The sequence below is a fragment of the Hordeum vulgare genome, chromosome 5H (assembly GCF_904849725.1).
Source record: "Hordeum vulgare subsp. vulgare chromosome 5H, MorexV3_pseudomolecules_assembly, whole genome shotgun sequence".
NCBI classification, from domain to species: domain Eukaryota; kingdom Viridiplantae; phylum Streptophyta; class Magnoliopsida; order Poales; family Poaceae; genus Hordeum; species Hordeum vulgare.
In genome coordinates this window covers 514640061-514653404 of record NC_058522.1, presented here as the reverse complement: position 1 = coordinate 514653404, position 13344 = coordinate 514640061, and positions in this window count along the sequence as shown.

Here is a 13344-nt window from a genome sequence, read left to right as displayed (position 1 = left end):
AGAACACAATTTCGTCTTGAAATTTTAGTGAGAGATCACCTCATAATGCTACCGTCGTTCTAAGCAAAATAAGGTGCATAAAAGGATTAACATCACATGCAATTCATAAGTGACATGATATGGCCATCATCACGTGCTTCTTGATCTCCATCACCAAAGCACCGGCACGATCTTCTTGTCACCGGCGCCACACCATGATCATCCATCAACGTGTTGCCATCGGGTTTGTCGTGCTACTTATGCTATTACTACTAAAGATACATCCTAGCAAAATAGTAAACGCATCTGCAAGCACAAACGTTAGTATAAAGACAACCCTATGGCTCCTGCCGGTTGCCGTACCATCGACGTGCAAGTCGATATTTCTATTACAACATGATCATCTCATACATCCAATATATCACATCACATCATTGGCCATATCACATCACAATCATACCCTGCAAAAACAAGTTAGACGTCCTCTAATTTTGTTGTTGCATGTTTTACGTCGTGACCAAGGGTATCTAGTAGGATCGCATCTTACTTACGCAAACACCACAACGGAGATATATGAGTTGCTATTTAACCTCATCCAAGGACCTCCTCGGTCAAATCCGATTCAACTAAAGTTGGAGAAACCGTCACTTGCCAGTCATGTTTGAGCAAAGGGGGTTACTCGTAACGATGAAACCAGTCTCTCGTAAGCGTACGAGTAATGTCGGTCCAAGCCGCTTCAATCCAACAATACCGCGGAATCAAGAAAAGACTAAGGAGGGCAGCAAAACGCACATCACCGCCCACAAAAACTTTTGTGTTCTACTCGAGAAGACATCTACGCATGAACCTAGCTCATGATGCCACTGTTGGGGAACGTCGCATGGGAAACAAAAATTTTCCTACGCGCACGAAGACCTATCATGGTGATGTCCATCTACGAGAGGGGATGAGTGATCTACGTACCCTTGTAGATCGTACAGCAGAAGCGTTAGAGAACGCGGTTGATGTAGTGGAACGTCCTCACGTCCCTCGATCCACCCCGCGAACAATCCCGCGATTAGTCCCACGATCTAGTACCGAACGGACGGCACCTCCGCGTTCAGCACACGTACAGCTCGACGATGATCTCGGCCTTCTTGATCCAGCAAGAGAGACGGAGAGGTAGAAGAGTTCTCCGGCAGCGTGACGGCGCTCCGGAGGTTGGTGATGACCTTGTCTCAGCAAGGCTCTGCCCGAGCTCCGCAGAAACGCGATCTAGAGGAAAAACCGTGGAGGTATGTGGTCGGGCAGCCGTGAGAAAATCGTCTCAAATCAGCCCTAGTTGCTCCATATATGTAGGAGGAGGGAGGGAGGGCCTTGCCTTGGGGTCCAAGGACCCCCAAGGAGTCGGCCGAGCCAAAGGGGGGAGGACTCCCCCCCCAAACCGAGTTGGACTTGGTTTGCTGGGAGGAGTCCCCCTCCCTTCCCACCTCCTTCCTTTTTTTTTCTTTCCTCTTGATTTTTCTTTTCTTGGCGCATTGGGCACTTGTGGGCTGTCCCACCAGCCCACTAAGGGCTGGTGTGGCTCCCCCAATGCCTATGGGCTTCCCCGGGGTGGGTTCCCCCCCCCCCCCCGGTGAACTCCCGGAACCCATTCGTCATTCTCGGTATATTCCCGGTAACTCCGAAAACCTTCCGGTAATCAAATGAGGTCATCCTATATATCAATCTTCGTTTCCGGACCATTCCGGAAACCCTCGTGACGTCCGTGATCTCATCCGGGACTCCGAACAACATTCGGTAACCAACCATATAACTCAAATACGCATAAAACAACGTCGAACCTTAAGTGTGCAGACCCTGCGGGTTCGAGAACTATGTAGACATGACCCGAGAGACTCCTCGGTCAATATCCAATAGCGGGACCCGGATGCCCATATTGGATCCTACATATTCTATGAAGATCTTATCGTTTGAACCTCAGTGCCAAGGATTCGTATAATCCCGTATGTCATTCCCTTTGTCCTTCGGTATGTTACTTGCTCGAGATTTGATCGTCAGTATCCGCATACCTATTTCAATCTCGTTTTACCGGCAAGTCTCTTTACTCGTCCCGTAATACAAGATCCCGCAACTTACACTAAGTTACATTGCTTGCAAGGCTTGTGTGTGATGTTGTATTACCGAGTGGGCCCCGAGATACCTCTCCGTCACACGGAGTGACAAATCCCACTCTTGATCCATACTAACTCAACTAAGACCTTCGGAGATACCTGTAGAGCATCTTTATAGTCACCCAGTTACGTTGCGACGTTTGATACACACAAAGCATTCCTCCGGTGTCAGTGAGTTATATGATCTCATGGTCATAGGAATAAATACTTGACACGCAGAAAACAGTAGCAACAAAATGACACGATCAACATGCTACGTCTATTAGTTTGGGTCTAGTCCATCACGTGATTCTCCCAATGACGTGATCTAGTTATCAAGCAACAACACCTTGTTCATAATCAGAAGACACTGACTATCATTGATCAACTGGCTAGCCAACTACAGGCATGCTAGGGACGGTGTTTTGTCTATGTATCCACACATGTAAATGAATCTTCAATAAATACAATTATAGCATGGATAATAAACTATTATCTTGATACAGGAATTATAATAATAACTATACATATATTATTGCCTCTAGGGCATAATTCCAACAGTAGCTAGATGGCTTCTTCTCTCTCTTGGATCTTCAATGCAAAGTTCTCCATGATCTTCATGGAGATCTGATGTCTACTACGCAACCTTCTCCTTGTAGACTTTGTTGGGCCTCCAAGTGCAGAGGGTTGTAGGATAGTAGCAATTTTCCCTCAAGTGGGTGACCTAAGGTTTATCAATCCGCGGGAGGCGTAGGATGAAGATGGTCTCTCTCAAGCAACCCTGCAACCAAATAACAAAGAGTCTCTTGTGTCCCCAACACACCCAATACAATGGTAAGTTGTATAGGTGCACTCGTTCGGCGAAGAGAAGGTGAAACAAGTGCAATATGGATGGCAGATATAGGTTTTTGTAATCTGAAATTACAAAAACAGCAAGGTAACTAGTAACAAAAGTGAGCACGAACGGTATTGCAATACGTGGAAACAAGGCCTAGGGTTCATACTTTCACTAGTGAAGTTCTCTCAACAATGATAACATAATTGGATCATATAACTAGCCCTCAACATGCAACAAAGAGTCACTCCAAAGTCACTAATAGCGGGGAACAAACGAAGAGATTATTGTCGGGTACGAAAGCACCACAAAGTTATTCTTTCTGATCGATCTATTCAAGAGTCCGTAGTAAAATAACACGAAGCTATTCTTTCCGTTCGATCCATCATAGAGTTCGTACTAGAATAACACCTTAAGATACATATCAACCAAGACCCTAATGTCACCTAGATACTCCATTGTCACCTCAAGTATCCGTGGGCATGATTATACGATATGCATCACACAATCTGAGAATCATCTATTCAACCAACACATAGAACTTCAAAGAGTGCCCCAAAGTTTCTACCGGAGAGTCAAAACGTGTGCCAACCCCTATGCATAGGTTCCCAATGTCACGAACCCGCAAGTTGATCACCAAAACATACATCGAGTAATCACATGAATCCACGTGTGCCAACCCATATGCATAGGTTCCCAATTGTCACAAACCCGCAAGTTGATCACAGCAGATAGACACGTGCAAGACATACATCAAGTGTTCTCAAAGACTCAATCCGATAAGATAACTCCAAAGGGGAAACTCAATTCATTACAAGAGGTAGAGGGGTAAGAACATCATAAGATCCAACTATAGTAGCAAAGCCCATGGTACATCGAGATCAAGACATCTCAAGAACACGAGAGAGAGAGATCAAACACATAGCTACTGGTACATACCCTCAGCCCCGAGGGAGAACTGCTCCGTCCTCGTCATGGAGATCGCCGGGATGATGAAGATGGCCACCGGAGATGGATTCCCCCTCAGGCAGGGTGCCGGAACGGGCTCCAGATTGGTTTTTGGTGGCTACAGAGGCTTGCGGCGGCGGAACTCCCGATCTAGGTTTATTTTTGGGGGTTTCTGAATTTATAGGAAATTATGGCGGTGGAATTACGTCGGTTGGGCCCACGAGGAGGTCACAAGCCTGGTCGCCACCACCTAGGGGGGGGTGGCGGCGTCAGGGCTTGTGACTCCCTCGTGGCTCTTCTAGCCTTCTTCCAAAGCTTCGGGGGTCTCTTTTGGTCCAGAAAAAATCATCGTAAAGTTTCATTCCATTTGGACTTCGTCTGAAAATGGGCCAAAAACACGGAAAAAACAGAAACTGGCACTTGGCACTGAGTTAATAGGTTAGTCCCAAAAAATATATAAAATAGCATATTCATGCATATAAAACATCCAAAGTTGACAAGATAATAGCACGAAACCATCAAAAATTATAGATACGTTGGAGACGTATCAAGATCTATCCGATGTAATCTTCTTTTGCAGTGTGTTTCTCGAGATCCGATGAATTGTGGATTTATGATCAGATTATCTATGAATCTTTTTTGAGTTTCTTCTGATCTCTCTTATGCATGATTTCATATCCTTGTAATTCTCTTCGAGTTGTGGGTTTTGTCTGGCCAACTAGATCTATGATTCTTGCAATGGGAGAAGTGCTTGGTTTTGGATTCATACCGTGCGGTGACCTCACCCAGTGACAGAAGGGGTAGCGAGGCACGCATCGTGTTGTTGCCATCAAGGGTAAAAAGATGGGGTTTTCATCATTGGTTAGAGATTATCCCTCTACATCATGTCATCTTGCTTAAGGCGTTACTCTGTTCATCATGAACTCAATACACTAGATGCATGCTGGATAGCGGTCGATGTGTGGAGTAATAGTAATAGATGCAGAAAGTATCGGTCTACTTATCTCGGACGTGATGCCTATATGTATGATCATTGCCTTAGATATCGTCATGACTTTGCGCGATTCTATCAATTGCTCGACAGTAATTTGTTCACCCATCGTGATATTTTCTATTATGAGAGAAGCCTCTAGTGAACACTATGGCCCCTCACGATCTACTCCACACCATATTTTCAGCCTTACACTTTTTACTTCGTTGCACTTTCCGCCTTCAGATCTCACTTTGCAAACAATCTTGAAGGGATTGACAACCCCTTTGAAGCGTTGGGTGCAAGTTTGTTTGTGTTTGCGCAGGTACTTTGGACTTGACGAGGCCCTCCTTCTAGATCGATACCTTGGTTCTCAAACCGAGAGAAATACTTACTGCTCCTGTTCTGCATCACCCTTTCCTCTTCAAGGGAAAAACCGACGCAAACCAGAGAAGTAACAAGAAGAATTCCTAAGCGCCACGAAAGGACTTCTGTTGACGCAGCAGAAGAATTTCTGGCGCCGTTGCCGGGGAGGAAGATCAAGTCAATAACTCATCCAAGTAGGTGTCGTAAACTCATCTCTTGCATTTACTTTGTTTGCCAGTTGCCTCTCGTTTTCCTCTCCCCCACTTCACCAATTTGCCTTTTTCGTTCGCCTTTTCGTTCTCCCTTTTTCTCGCCTGCTCTTTGTTTGCTTGTGTGCTTGCTTGCTTGCTGAAGTCACCATGAACAAAAACACCAAACTTTGTGACTTCTCGTATACTAATAATAATGATTATATTAGTACTCCGATTGCTCCCGCCACTAGTGCGGAGTCATACGAAATCAATGCCGCTTTGCAGAATCTTGTTATGAAAGAGAAATTCTCTGGCCTTCCTAGTGAAGATGTCGCATTCCATCTCAATACCTTCATTGAGCTTTGCGATATGCAAAATAAAAAAGATGTGGATAATGACATGATTAAATTGAAGCCTTTTCCTTTCTAGTTGTGAGATCGCGGAAAAACTTGGTTTTCTTCTTTGCCCAAAAATAGTATCGATTCTTGGGATAAGTGCAAAGATGCTTATATATCCAAGTATTTTCCGCCGGCTAAGATCATCTCTCTCCGTAATGATATCATGAATTTCAAGCAACTAGATCATGAACATGTTGCACAATCTTGGGAGAGAATGAAATTAATGATTAGAAATTGTCCCGCTCATGGCTTGAGTCTTTGGATGATTATTCAAATCTTTTACGCTGATTTGAATTTCGCTTCTAGAAATATCTTGGACTCCGCTTCAGGTGGAACGTTCATGGAAATCACGTTAGGAGAAGCCACAAAGCTCTTAGACAAGATCATGACAAACTACTCTCAGTGGCACACTGAAAGGTCACCTACTAGTAAGAAGGTACACACTATAGAAGAAATTAACTCGTTAAGTGCTAAGATGGACGAGCTAATGAATTTTGTTGCTAGTAGAAGTGCTCCTTTGGATCCTAATGATATGCCTTTGTCTTCTTTGATTGAGAGTAGCAACGCTAGCTTGAACGTTAATTTTGTTGGTAGGAAAAACTTTGGCAACAACAATGCTTTTAGAGGAAACTATGTTCCTAGGCCTTTTCCTAGTAACTCCTCTAATAACTTTGGCAACTCCTACAACAATACACATGGAAATTACAATAGATTACCCTCTGATCTAGAGAGTAATATCAAAGAGTTCATCAACTCTCAAAAGATTTTCTATGCGTCCATAGAGGAAAAACTACTCAAAATTGACGATTTGGCTAAGAGCGTCGATAGAATTTCTTGTGATGTTGATGCTTTGAAAGTTAGATGTGCTCCTCCCAAAATTAACATGAATGAAACTTTGAAAGCTATGCGTGTTTCCATGATTGAGAGCCAAGAAAGAACCGCCCAAATTCGTGCTAGACATGAATGGCTTAAAAAGGCGTGTTCTCGTGATGAGAATCACGAAAATCTTAAAGTGCTTGGTGTGACTCCCATTGAATCTTTGTTTTCTTGTGTCAAACCTAATGATTATGGGGCTGGATATGAATCCACTTTGGTTGAAAAGTGCCCCAATGATTCAGAGTCCATCTATCTTGATGCTAAAAGCATTAAAAGTGGAGTAGAAGATGTTAAAACTTTGAGTAGTAATGAAATTACTACCGTGGATTTCAAGGAATTCAATTATGATAGTTGCTCCTTGATTGAATGCATTTCTTTGATGCTATCCATGTTGAACTCTCCACACGCTTATAGCCAAAACAAGGCCTTTACCGATCATATCGTCGAAGCTATGATAAAATCTCTTGAAGAGAAACTTGAATTGGAAGTCTCTATCCCTAGAAAGCTTCATGATGAGTGGGAACCTACCATCAAAATCAAAAACAAAAACTATGAGTGCAATGCTTTGTGTGATTTGGGTGCTAGTGTTTCTGTGATTCCAAAGTCTTTATGTGATGTTCTGGGTTTTAATGAGATTGAAGAGTGTTCTCTTAATTTGCATCTTGCTGATTCTACTGTCAAGAAAACCATGGGAAGGATCAATGATGTTCTTATTATTGCAAATAGGAACTATGTACCCGTGGATTGAATTGTGCTTGACATTGATTGCAATCCTACATGCCCTATTATTCTTGGTAGGCCTTTCCTAAGGACTATCGGTGCTATCATCGATATGAAGGAATGGAATATTAGATTTCATTTTCCTTTAAGGAAGGGCATGGAACACTTTCCTAGAAAGAAAATAACATTGCCTTATGAATCCATGATGAGGGCCACTTATGGTTTGAGCACCAAAGACGACGATACGTGATTCTATCGCTTCTATGCCTAGCTAAGGGCGTTAAACAATAGCGCTTGTTGGGAGGCAACCCAATGAATTTATCTTTTTCTTTCTGTTTTGTTGCGTCCACACTTTTATAATTCTGTTGTGATTGTGTTTTTTGTGTTTCTGTTTGTGTTTGATCCAAGCAAAGCCTTTATGACTAGTCTTGGTCATGGTTGTTTGATCCTGCTGGAAAAAGACAGAAACTTTTCGCTCACGAGATGATTTTTCATTTTTATTCAGAAAGATATTTTGAGTTGATTCTTTCTGCTGCTGATTGATATACTTTTTGCCCAGGCCTTCTTAATTGTTCAGATTTTTCGAGGTACCAGAAGTATACGAAGTATACAGATTGCTACAGACTGGTCTGTTTTCGACAGATTCTGTTTTTGTGGTTGCTTGTTTTGATGAAACTATGGTTAGTATCGGGGGGGGGGGGTACTAGCCATGGAAAAGTGATAATACAGTAGCCCATCATCAACGTAGATAGAATTCAAGTTTGCTACAGTACCAAAAGAAGTGGTAGTTTGTTTTCTTGTACTATTGTTATCACGAGTTTCTGTTTAAGTTTTGTGTTGTGAAGTTTTCAAGTTTTGGGTGATGTTCTCATGGACAAAGAGATAAGGAGTGGAAAGAGCTCAATCTTGGGGATGCCCAAGGCATCCCAAGACAAATTCAAGGACACCAAAAAGCCTAAGCTTGGGGATGCCCCGGGAAGGCATCCCCTCTTTCGTCTTCAATCCATCGGTAACATTACTTGGAGCTATATTTTTATTCACCATATGATATGTGTTTTTGCTTGGAGCGTCTTGTATCGTAGGAGTCTTTTCCTTTTGTTGTGTCACAATCATCCTTGCTGCACACCTTTTTGAGAGAGAGAGACATGCACTCATCGTGATTTTGCTAGAATGCTCATAGTGCTTCACTTATATCTTTTGAGCTAGATACTTTTGCTCTTGTGCTTCACTTATATATTTTGAGCTAGATACTTTTGCTCTAGTGCTTCACTTATATATTTTGAGCTAGATACTTTTGCTCTTGTGCTTCACTTATATCTTTAGAGCACGGCGGTATGTGATTTGGTAGTTGGCTTATGCTATGAAAGTAGTCCCGAAAGTGATAGATACCCAAACAGGATGCAAAAACCTCCATCTTCATGTGCATTGAGTAGAAAGAGAAGTTTTGATTCCTCTAAAATAGTTTTGAGACATGGATTTGGTAATATTAAGAGTTATGTTAGTAGGGTGTTGTGAATCTAGAAATACTTGTGTTGAAGTTAGTGATTCCCGTAGCATGCACGTATGGTGAACCGCTATGTTAGGAAGTCGGAGCATAATTGATTTATTGATTGTCATCCTTTGTGTTGAGGTCGGGATCACGCGATGGTTTACACCTACCAACCCTTCCCCTCGGAGTATGCGTTTAGCACTTTGTTTCGATTACTAATAAAAACTTTCGCAACAAGTATGTGATTTCTTCATGACTAATGTGAGACCATGGTATAGATGCACCTTCACCTTCCACCATTGCTAGCCTCTCTAGTGCCGCGCAATTCTCGCTGGTGCACAAACCCACCAAATTCCTTCTTCAAAACAGCCACCATATCTACCTACTATGACATTTCCATAGCCATTCCAAGATATATTGCCATGCAACTCCCACCGTTCCGTCTCATGACTTGTGCCGTCACTCTCATATTGCCATTGCATGATCGTAAGATAGCTAGCGAGATGTTTCAACGTCATACGCCATGCTAGATCGTTGCACATCCCAGTACACTGCCGGAGGCATTTCCTGTGGAGTCATCATCATTGTGATCTTTGAGCAATGAGTAAATAAAAGTGTGATGATCATCATTATTAGAGCATTGTCCCATGTGAGGAAATAAAAAAAGATGCCAAAGAGCCCAAAAACAAAAAAAGAGAAAAGAAAAGAAAAGAAAAGAAAAAATAGGCCTAAGAGCCCAAATGAATAAAAAGAGAAAAAGAGAGAAGGGACAATGCTACTATCTTTTTCCACACTTGTGCTTCATGATAGCACCATGTTCTTCATGATTGAGAGCTTCTTGCTTTGTCACTACCATATGCTAGTGGGAATCTTCATTATATAACTTGGCTTGTATATTCCAATGATGGGCTTCCTCAAAATTGCCCTAGGTCTTCGTGAGCAAGCAAGTTGGATGCACACCCACTAGTTTTCCTTTTGAGATTTCACATACTTATAGCTCTAGTGCATCCTTTGTATGGCAATCCCTACTCATTCACATTGATATCTATTAATTGGCATATAAATAGACTTTTGATACGCCTAGTCAATGTGACCATCTCCTTCTTTTTGTCTCACAACCACCACCACACTCTATTCCACCTATAGTGTTATATCCATGGCTCGCGCTCATGTATTGCGTGATAGTTATAAAAAGTTTGAGAAAGTAAGAGTGCAAAAACAATTACTTGGCCAATTCCATGGTCGTGCATGATTTACATTAGTTGTGTGAGGATGATGGAGCATAGCCAGACTATATGATTTTGTAGGGATAACTTTCTTTGGCCTTGTTATTTTGAAAGTTCATGATTACTTTGCTAGTTTGCTTGAAGTATTATTGTTTTCATGTCAATAGCAAACTATTGCTTTGAATCTTACGGATCTGAACATTCATGCCACATGAAAGAAGTTGCAAAGGACAATTATGCTAGGTAGCATTCCACATCAAAAATTCATTCTTTATCACTTCCCTACTCGAGGACGAGCAGGAGTTAAGCTTGGGGATGCTTGATACGTCTGCAACGTATCTATAATTTTTGATGGTTTCATGCTATTATCTTGTCAAACTTTGGATGTTTTGTATGCCTTTTATATATTTTTTGGAACTAACTTATTAACTCAGTGCCAAGTGCCAGTTCTTGTTTTTTCCATGTTTTTGACCCCTTTCAGAGGAGATTTTGAAACGGAGTCCAAACGGAAGAAAATCCCTGATTTTTTTTCTGGAACGGAAGAAGATCGGGGAGCTTGGGAGCCAAGGCAGGGGAGCCTCAGGGGCCCCAAAGCCCCCACCCCGCGTCCAGGGAGGGAGGCCACACCATCCAGGCTTGTGGGCCCCCTGAGCGTCCCCTGACCTATGGGTTGCGCCTATAAATTCCCTAAAAATCCCAAAAAAATCAGGAGATCATCGAAAGTACTTTTCCGCCGCCGCAAGCTTCTGTCTCCGCAAGATCCCATCTGGGGCACGTTCTGGTGCCCTGCCGGAGGGGAGATTCGGACACGGAGGGCTTTTTCATCAACACCATGACCTCTCCGATGATGCGTGAGTAGTTCACCATAGACCTACGGGTCCATAGCTAGTAGCTAGATGGCTTCTTCTCTCTCTTGGATCTTCAATACAAAGTTCCCCATGATCTTCATGGAGATCTATCCGATGTAATCTTCTTTTGCGGTGTGTTTGTCGAGATCCGATGAATTGTGGATTTATGATCAGATTATCTATGAATCTTATTTGAGTTTCTTCTGATCTCTCTTATGCATGATTTCATATCCTTGTAATTCTCTTCATGTTGTGGGTTTTGTCTGGCCAACTAGATCTATGATTCTTGCAATGGGAGAAGTGCTTGGTTTTGGGTTCATACCGTGTGGTGACCTCACCCAGTGACAGAAGGGGTAGCGAGGCACGCATCGTGTTGTTGCCATCAAGGGTAAAAAGATGGGGTTTTCATCATTGGTTTGAGATTATCCCTCTACATCATGTCATCTTGCTAAAGGCATTACTCTGTTCGTCATGAACTCAATACACTTGATGCATGTTGGATAGCGGTCGATGTGTGGAGTAATAGTAGTAGATGCAGAAAGTATCGGTCTACTTGTCTCGGACGTGATGCCTATATGTATGATCATTGCCTTAGATATCGTCAAGACTTTGCGCGGTTCTATCAATTGCTCGACAGTAATTTGTTCACCCACCGTGATATTTGCTATTATGAGAGAAGCCTCTAGTGAACACTACGGCCCCCAGGGTCTACTCCACACCATATTTTCAGCCTTACACTTTTTACTTCGCTGCACTTTCCGCCTTCAGATCTCACTTTGCAAACAATCTTGAAGGGATTGACAACCCCTTTGAAGCGTTGGGTGCAAGCTTGTTTGTGTTTGCGCAGGTACTGTGGACTTGACGAGGCCCTCCTTCTGGATCGATACCTTGGTTCTCAAACTAAGGGAAATACTTACTGCTCCTCTGCTGCATCACCCTTTGTTCTTCAAGGGAAAAACCGACGCAAACCAGAGAAGTAACAAGAAGAATTCCTAAGCGCCAGGGAAGGACTTTTGTTGCCGCAGCAGTAACTCTCTTAGGAATACCCCCACTGCTTCTCCTACCACGCGACGGCGACCGGAACACGGGAGGGTCACCGCCGGCGCTACGCTACGAATTGGGCTACGGGCACTCGCGGGGAGGACGAGGGGCTCAAGGCGAACCCGTTTCACCCCTAAACACGACGAGAAGCGCTCTGCAACTAGGGCTCCACGAGCACGGCGACACAGAGGAACTACGGCGGCGCTGCTACGGCCCTATGCGAGATCTATTGACAGGGGAACGGGAAGGAGACCGGCTGCTCACCCACTGGTCGAGGAGGACGCACTTGACAGAGAGGAAGAAGGGATCGACGAGGAAGAAGCCGTTGCGGAAGAGTGGTCGGAGCAGAGGAGGAAGAAGGGGTCGTCGTCGACGTCGTTGAAGCACAGGCAATCGACGTCTCCTAGCTGCGGGAACGGACTCCCTTGGTACTCCGCGTGCTCTTGGATCGCTCGGAGAGGAAGAAGAGGGACGGCATCGACGGCGGTGACCTCAACAGGGGTTTGCCATGGCGGAGGAGAAGCTCGGACGCCTTCTGTTGACGCCAGGGAGAGGGAGGAGGAAGATGGGAAGGAGGTGGTGGCGCCTAGGAGGAACCCTAGATCAGGGCACGCACGCCGATGGATATATAGGGGTCGAGGGGGGGGGCGCCTTGACGTCCGTGAAGCCACGGCATCGGCCCTCTCTCTCGCTCTCTCTCTGAATGTCTGACGGAAAGCATGCACAAGGAGGAAGACGGCGTCAACAGGAGAGGAACGGGGAGTGGGCTACCGCGCGAGAGAATAAGAAACTGGGCTAGCGAGGGGAGAAGGCCCACTCGGCTGGCACCAGATAACAGAAAAGGATCCCCATGGGGATTCCTCTTTTAAAACAAAACAGAAACAATAAAATGCACAAGGCAAAATCAGTTGGCCCAAAAATAAAACAAAAATGCCCCCTGACATAAGTGAATTATGCCACATTTAATAAAAATGAAAAGGGGAATTATTGAGCAACTAAAATAATCACCAAACAGATTTATCAAATCTGTTTTAGAAGTTCTAACACAAAGAAATAAAGTTTTCCAAACCCCTCTTTCACATCTCCCCACTTACAAAAATAAGCACTAAAAGGCCAACATTTAAAAACTAGAAAAGGAGCAAGTAAAACATGAGCTCAAAGAATTAAAGAAGAAGGGTTTTGTTGAAACCTAGATTTTGGATAAATAGGCAAGTTGGAAGCCACTCTTTGCACATCACTTCACACCACTTGCACTCATCACACCACATCCATAAGGATCAACACAACAACACACAAGGATGGCATGAATGATATGGATGCATGAA